Below are 6,666 nucleotides of genomic sequence, written 5' to 3'. Positions count from 1 at the left end.
GGCTCGAACCAGGCAGGGCACTGAAGTCCTAAGCTGACAGGGCAGGAAAGAAGGGGCAGAAGTAGTCTTGGCATATCAGGTGGCAGCTCCCAAGAGGGTTTCTGGGATCCATATATATATTCATAAGCATATTTCCATAAAGCCTTATGGGGGGGTGCCATCACATCCCCCTCCCCAACTCCCACGATACTCACCCACTGGAGTGAGCCCTGCTATTCTATTGGGCCAGGGATGCAGCGAGGGCTCCTCCCACTGTGTAGCCACCAATGGAAATGGAAGAATACAGGCACCAAAACCGGAAAGAGAAATCTGAGAAAGAAAAGCTGCCAACAAACATCTGTCATAGGAAGACTGAGGGAATGGAGGCAGGCGCTCACCCTACAATGGGGTGGGGAGTGTTTGGCACTGGTGATCACTAAAGAGGAAGACAAGAGTCCATCCCAGGTTCCAGTTGCCATTAATCCCCCCTGATTCCTGGGGGCATTCAAGACTCTGACAGGTTCTTGTTCTCTTGAGACAGGAGGACATCACAGCCAAGGTGATACACCAGCTCCACACAGTCTGATCCTTTCACCAGGTGGCCAAGGCTCTGCAGGAGCTACAACTTTTAGGATGGTGTGTATAACCCCACACTGTACCAGGAGGGGTCAGAGAGCAGTCCTGGGCTGTTGTGACCCTGCCCCACCACACCTGCAGAATCTGCTCAAGCTGGAGGAAGTGTTTAAAATGGAGCCTGTCCTGGGGTGTATGTACCCCCATGTTATCCCAGCGACCAAAAGGTTAATACAGGCACGGCCAGCCACTGCTGATTGCCAGGCTAACAGCAGCTGAGAGGACAAAAGGGCTGAGAAGCAGAGGAGTGAGCAGGCAGGAGAAAGGAACTCTGATCAGCAGACTGCTAGAGAGCCGCCCAGGGACAACACTCCAGAAAGGGGTGAACAGGCCAACAGACTGAAGAGCCTACAGAGGCCTGAGGGAAGATAAGAAAGAACTCAGGGCACTGTCAGAGTCAGCAAACCCTTGAGGTCCCTGAGCTGGTACCCGGTGGAGAGGGCAGGCCTGGGTTCCCCTACCAACCCCCTTGATGGACCAGAGAACAGAGAGGATGTCCAGATTATTGGACACCAGGAGTGGATGGATAGCCCCACTGAGCTGAATGAACTGCAGCCATGCCCCTCCCCCTCCCCCATTTGGCTAGGGGAGGAACCTTTGCACTGATGCACCACCTCACAGAGCCATACAGCTCAGAAGGGGGAGAGACAGCAGAAAACAAGAGACTTATCTGGGAAGATCTGCAGCAAGAGTCCGGGCTGCAGAAGAGATTCTGCTAGCAGTAGCTACCTCAGGCCTGAGAGGAGAGGATAGCTTTTCCCTAAGACTACAGAACCCTTTGATCTAACTTCCGGAGGATCACGGGTGAGGCATTTGACCATCTGCCCAGTGGAAAGGGAGGGCCCAGGCTCCCGTACTAGCCACCCATTCCATGGAATGGATATAGACTCCTTTTCCTTCCCATGGAGAGGAGGAGAGGATAGAGAGACACATTATAAACCATGAGCCAAAGGTATGCCACTCACAGGCATCCAGAGGTGCGCTGAAGACACTTTCTTTGTGAGAACATTGGACTGTATACATCTTGCTGGACTCTTTTAACCCGGAAATCAATTGGTGAACCAGCCAGAGGGCCAAGGACACAGATCCCCAGTACTGACCCTGGTTGATCCCACACCTACTATTTTCCCCATTTGAGCTACTATATGGGAGGTAGCCCCACAGGATCCTAGATCTACTCCACAAGACATGGGAGGAACCAGACCCAAGAACAATCAACATGGTACAATACGTGTCCTGTCTGAGGGAAAACTTGGAGACACTGAGGGCTTTCTTGAGAGAGAACCTGCTGTAATCTCAGTAGAACCAGGAATGGACCTACAATAATGGGGCCAGGATGTGAAAATTTAAGCCCAGCGGTAGGGTTTATTGTTGCTGCCAACCTTGAAGTCAAAACTGCTGGCCAAGTGGCAAGGGTTCCCCACAGGGTGCCACCTGGAACTGGGCCCCCCTGACCCACCAGCCTGGGCTCCTTTTACACTATAGTGCTGTGACCAGCCTGCCAAGCCTTCTCCTAGGCTTGAGCGTGACCATATAGTGTCATAGTAGCCTTCAGGAATGCTCCCTGGTGGAAGATAAGCTCCTTCAAAGGCCTATTGTTTTCGCCTACTGGTTCATTAACCTGAATCGGCTCTTCCCGGCCAGCCATCTAGATGGAGACTTTTGCCTAGTGGGCATTCCCCAAGTGTAAACACATTTGTAATACTGATATATAGTCCATATTCCTAACTTCAGATACAAAAATCATACATGCATACAAATAAGATAATCATATTCAGTAAATTATAACCTTTTCAATGACACCTCACATGACTTATCTTGCATAGAATACATTATAATGATGCCATAATCATATCATAAGAATATAATTGAAGAATATGGGGTGCAGTATCACAGCAGGGATCATTCAAGGTCGTAAAAAGGGCAAAGGCAGTTAATTATGAAATCCACCACACAGGGAAGAGAAAAGAGACAAAGAGTGTACCATCTGAACCTACTGAAGGTTTGGAAGGACCAAGAGGGCCTCTCATAATTCTTTTTCCATCAGAGTCTGAGCTTGACCCACAAGCGCCCTTAATCCATGATTCTGGCCTGAATAGAAACAGCAAATACGACGACCTCCACTTGGTGTTCTTAGCATTGCCAGAATAAACCTACCTAGCCTACAATCAAGTGGATACCAACATGGGGGAAAAAGTTCCTGAAAATCTACAACCTATTCGGCAGAATTTGTGGGAAACAGTCCTCCAGAAACTTTTGGCTGTGTTGGACCTCAGGGTCATTGGGGAATCCCCTAGTGCAGCCTTTCTCAAACTTGGGGTCCAAACCCAAAAGGGGGTCACAAGCCTAGTGTAGGGAGTTTGCAGATAGGGTCACCACAGGTCCAGGTTTTCCCAGACATGACCTCTTTTTTGTTCCTCCGATCTCCCTCCGGGTAGATTTTGGAAATATGAAAAAATGTCTGATTTTTCCTTGCCTTCCAAGCTGGGCAGCAGGAGAGTGGCGGCTGCTGGCCGGGTGCCCAGCTCGTATGGCAGCGTGACCACCAGCAGCAATGTAGAAAGAAGGGTGGCATGTATGGTATTACCAGTCTTCCTTCCGCACCACATAGGCACTGACTCCGTGGGTGCTCCGCGGCTGGAGCACCCACGGGGAAAAATTAGTGGGTGATTAGCACCACTGGCACCAGTCAACTGTTTATGGGGCCTGTGGGGGCCCCATCAGCTGTTCAGTGGGGCTGTCGGGAGGCCGATCAGCAGTTTTTTGCAGAGCCGGGAGCTGCCTCCGATCAGCTGTTTCTGGCTCTGAGCTGCTGCACTGATCAGCGTGGCCAAAACAGCTCTTTCCAGCAGGGCTGTTTAGCTGTTTTTTGGCCACCAGCCAATCAATGAAGGGGACTCTCCTCCTGGGGCAGGGTCTGAGTGACCCCACCACCACCAGTGCCGCCCTGCCTCCTTCTCCTACCTACTTCTTGTGGGCAGCAGGCTGCTTTCTGTGGTTCTGCAGCTCCCAGCCTCCCTTCAACCTCTCACCCAACTAAAGGCAGTAGTAGCAGCAGCAGCAGGTAAGTATACTTCAAAGGGGGTCTTGGGGCGAGGGTGGCTCAGGGCGGGGACTGAAACCCCTTCCCAGGTGGCTGTGCTGAGAGCCAGCACCTGGCTGCTGGCGGGATGGCCGTCTGTATGGTGGTGGTGGTGGGGCACCGGCTGCCGCCCAGCTCTCTGCATCTGGCAGGGGGCTCAGTCAGAGGCGTCTCCAAAAACATCCCCTGGACCTCCGGAGCACAGAGAAACTGAGAATACCAGCCCCTGCCGGGCAGGTGGACCGGGACGGGCATGGTGGGGTGGGGGACATCTCTTGGGCTCCTGCAGGGTGCGGTGCCCCCCTGCTTGTCCTCCCTGCCCAGGCAGAGATGCCCGCCTCTTGGAGACAGTGGCCATGTCCATGCAGTGTGCTTGGTTCCCCTCCCTGGCATCTGGGTGACTGCCTCTTATGCGGGTGGGGAGGTGGAAGGGAAGAGGCATTGGGGAAGGGATAGGACCCGGGGAGGAGTGGGGGAAGGGGAGAGGGAAACTCAAGCTATCAGGGGAAACCTTCCAAGCAGTGCAATCTCTGCCTTTGGGTCTGGATGAAATAGTCTCTCAAGGGAAGGGCTAGTGTGTGACCCCTGGGGTACAACCTGGGCTGGAACTATCTCCTGTTTATTCCCTGTGCTCTGGAAAATACAAGTCCAAGCATCATGTTCGGGGGAGGAGGGCATTGCTGAGTCCCAGGGTTGAGTAATTCTCTGGTGATGGTCATTGAATTTCTAAAAAAAAACAGGAGTACTTGTGGCACCTTAGAGACTAACAAATTTATTTGAGCATAAGCTTTCGTGGGCTTCTTCGGATCCGAAGAAGTGGGATGTAGCCCACGAAAGCTTATGCTCAAATAAATTTGTTAGTCTCTAAGGTGCCACAAGTACTCCTGTTCTTTTTGCGGATACAGACTAACACGGCTGCTACTCTGAAACCTGTCATTGAATTTCTAATTGTCATTCATTTGCTGCACAATGTCTGGTGATGGTTGTGTAACATCCACCCAGCCATTTGGTCAAGTGCCTTGTTGTTTCTGGGGAGTTGCCGTCTGGGCTACTCCCAAATTTGCAGCATATTTCATTAACACCATACAATACAATCTCATAACTTTATACACTTTAACGATATACATATTTTGACAGAACGGTGGGTTTCAGCAAATCATAACCTTTTCCATGATACCTTACATGGCATGCTTTATATGAAATATAAAGAATAAATACAAATTATGAATATGGGATTTACAGAGCACAGCACGCCACTCCCCCAAGGTATAAAGCAGTGGCTCTCAAACTTTTGTAGTGGTGACCTTTTTCACATAGCAAGCCTCTGAGTGCGACCCCCACCCCTTATAAATTAAAAACACTTTTTATATATTTAACACCATTATAAATCCTGGAGGCAAAGCGGGGTTTGGGGTGGAGGTTGACAGCTCATGACCCCCCATGTAATAACCTCGCAACCCCCTGAGGGGTCCCAACCCCCAGTTTGAGAACCCCTGGTATAGAATGTCACAGCTAGAAACTCCAAGGGTTTGGACTTTTAAAAGGAGACTGGACAAAACATGCAGTAAGGATCAGCCCTGCATTGGCAGGGAGATGGACCGAGCCAGGATGATCACAGAAGGCTTTTTCCCCTGTAACTTCTATAATTCCATCCCACTCTCCTGGGAGTACAATTCTGGTATTAAAGACCTGGTGCCTGGATCCCATATTGCCTTGCACTGGGATTGGGAATTAGTGTCCTGACGTGCAACTCCTCCTATTGGGCCAGTGTAGATCCTGCTGTTAGTACAGCTATTTGCAGCTGCCCTTGTGTTTAGCTGAACCCTTGGACTCAGTTCCTGAGTGTATCCCCACTAAACTGAGAATAAAACTGACACTACTATCCTGCTGTGTGGATCCCAGTGTGCTTGTACTGTGAATTTTTGGCATGCACATGTGGCTATATTTATCTCATTGTGCTGGTAGTGCTACTTCCTTGGTGTAATGATGACATTATGCTAAGATTAATCCTGAAAATAGTACCCTGGTGTGATGGTCACTCTGTGCTGTTCATGTGAAACCTGCATTTTTGTATGCTGTGTTGTTGTAGCCCTGTTGTTCTCAGGAAATTAGAGAGACAAGGTGAGTGAGGTAATATCTTTTATTGGAGCAACTTTTGTTGGTGAGAGAGAGAGACAGGCTTCGGAGCTGTCACAGTGTTCTTCTTCCTGAAGAAGAGTTCTGTGAAAGCTCAAAAGCTTGTCTCTCTCACCAACAGAAGCTGGTCCAATAAAAGATATTATCTCACCCACCTTTTTTCTCTAATGTGAATCCTGTCATTATGGCCATGTTGGGTGCATCCTAATATACAGAGAGGGGGTGGAGAGGAGCGAGTGGTGGGCAGGTGGGGGAAAGGAGCGGAGTGGGGTGGGGTCTAAGGAGGGGGCGGAGCGGAGGTGGGGCCTAGGAAGGGCACCCACCGGCAAAACCAAAAGTCAGCACCTATGCCGCACTACAGCTGGCAGCTGGGCTGCCTTCCAAGATGGGTGGCTGGGGAGTGGCGGCCACTGGCTGGGCGCCCAGCTCATAAGGCAGTGCCACCATCAGCAGCTGCATAGAAGGTAGGGTGGCAATGTATGGTATTGGCACCCCTCCTTCTGTGCCGCTGCAGATGGCGGTGCTGAATACCAAACTGGGTGGCTGCAGAGCGGCGGCCAGTGGCCAGGCACCTAGCTCAGAAGGCAGTACTGCCACCAGCAGCAGCGCAGAACAAAGGGTGGCATTGTATGGTATTGCCACCCTTTCTTCTGTGCCAGTGCTGGTGATGGCTTTACCTTCCAAGCTGAGTGGCCGGAGAGCAGCGGTCACTGGCAGGTCACCCAGCTCAGAAGTCAGCACCACCACTAGCAACAGCACAGAAGGACGGGAGGCATGGTATGGTATTGCCACCCAGGGCCGTCCCTACCCATACGCAAAGTATGCAGCTGCGTAGG

This window comes from Trachemys scripta, chromosome 1 (genome assembly GCF_013100865.1).
Source record: "Trachemys scripta elegans isolate TJP31775 chromosome 1, CAS_Tse_1.0, whole genome shotgun sequence".
Lineage (NCBI taxonomy): Eukaryota > Metazoa > Chordata > Testudines > Emydidae > Trachemys > Trachemys scripta.
The sequence above is the reverse complement of the archived record's forward strand: the minus strand, read 5'-3'. Positions refer to the sequence as shown.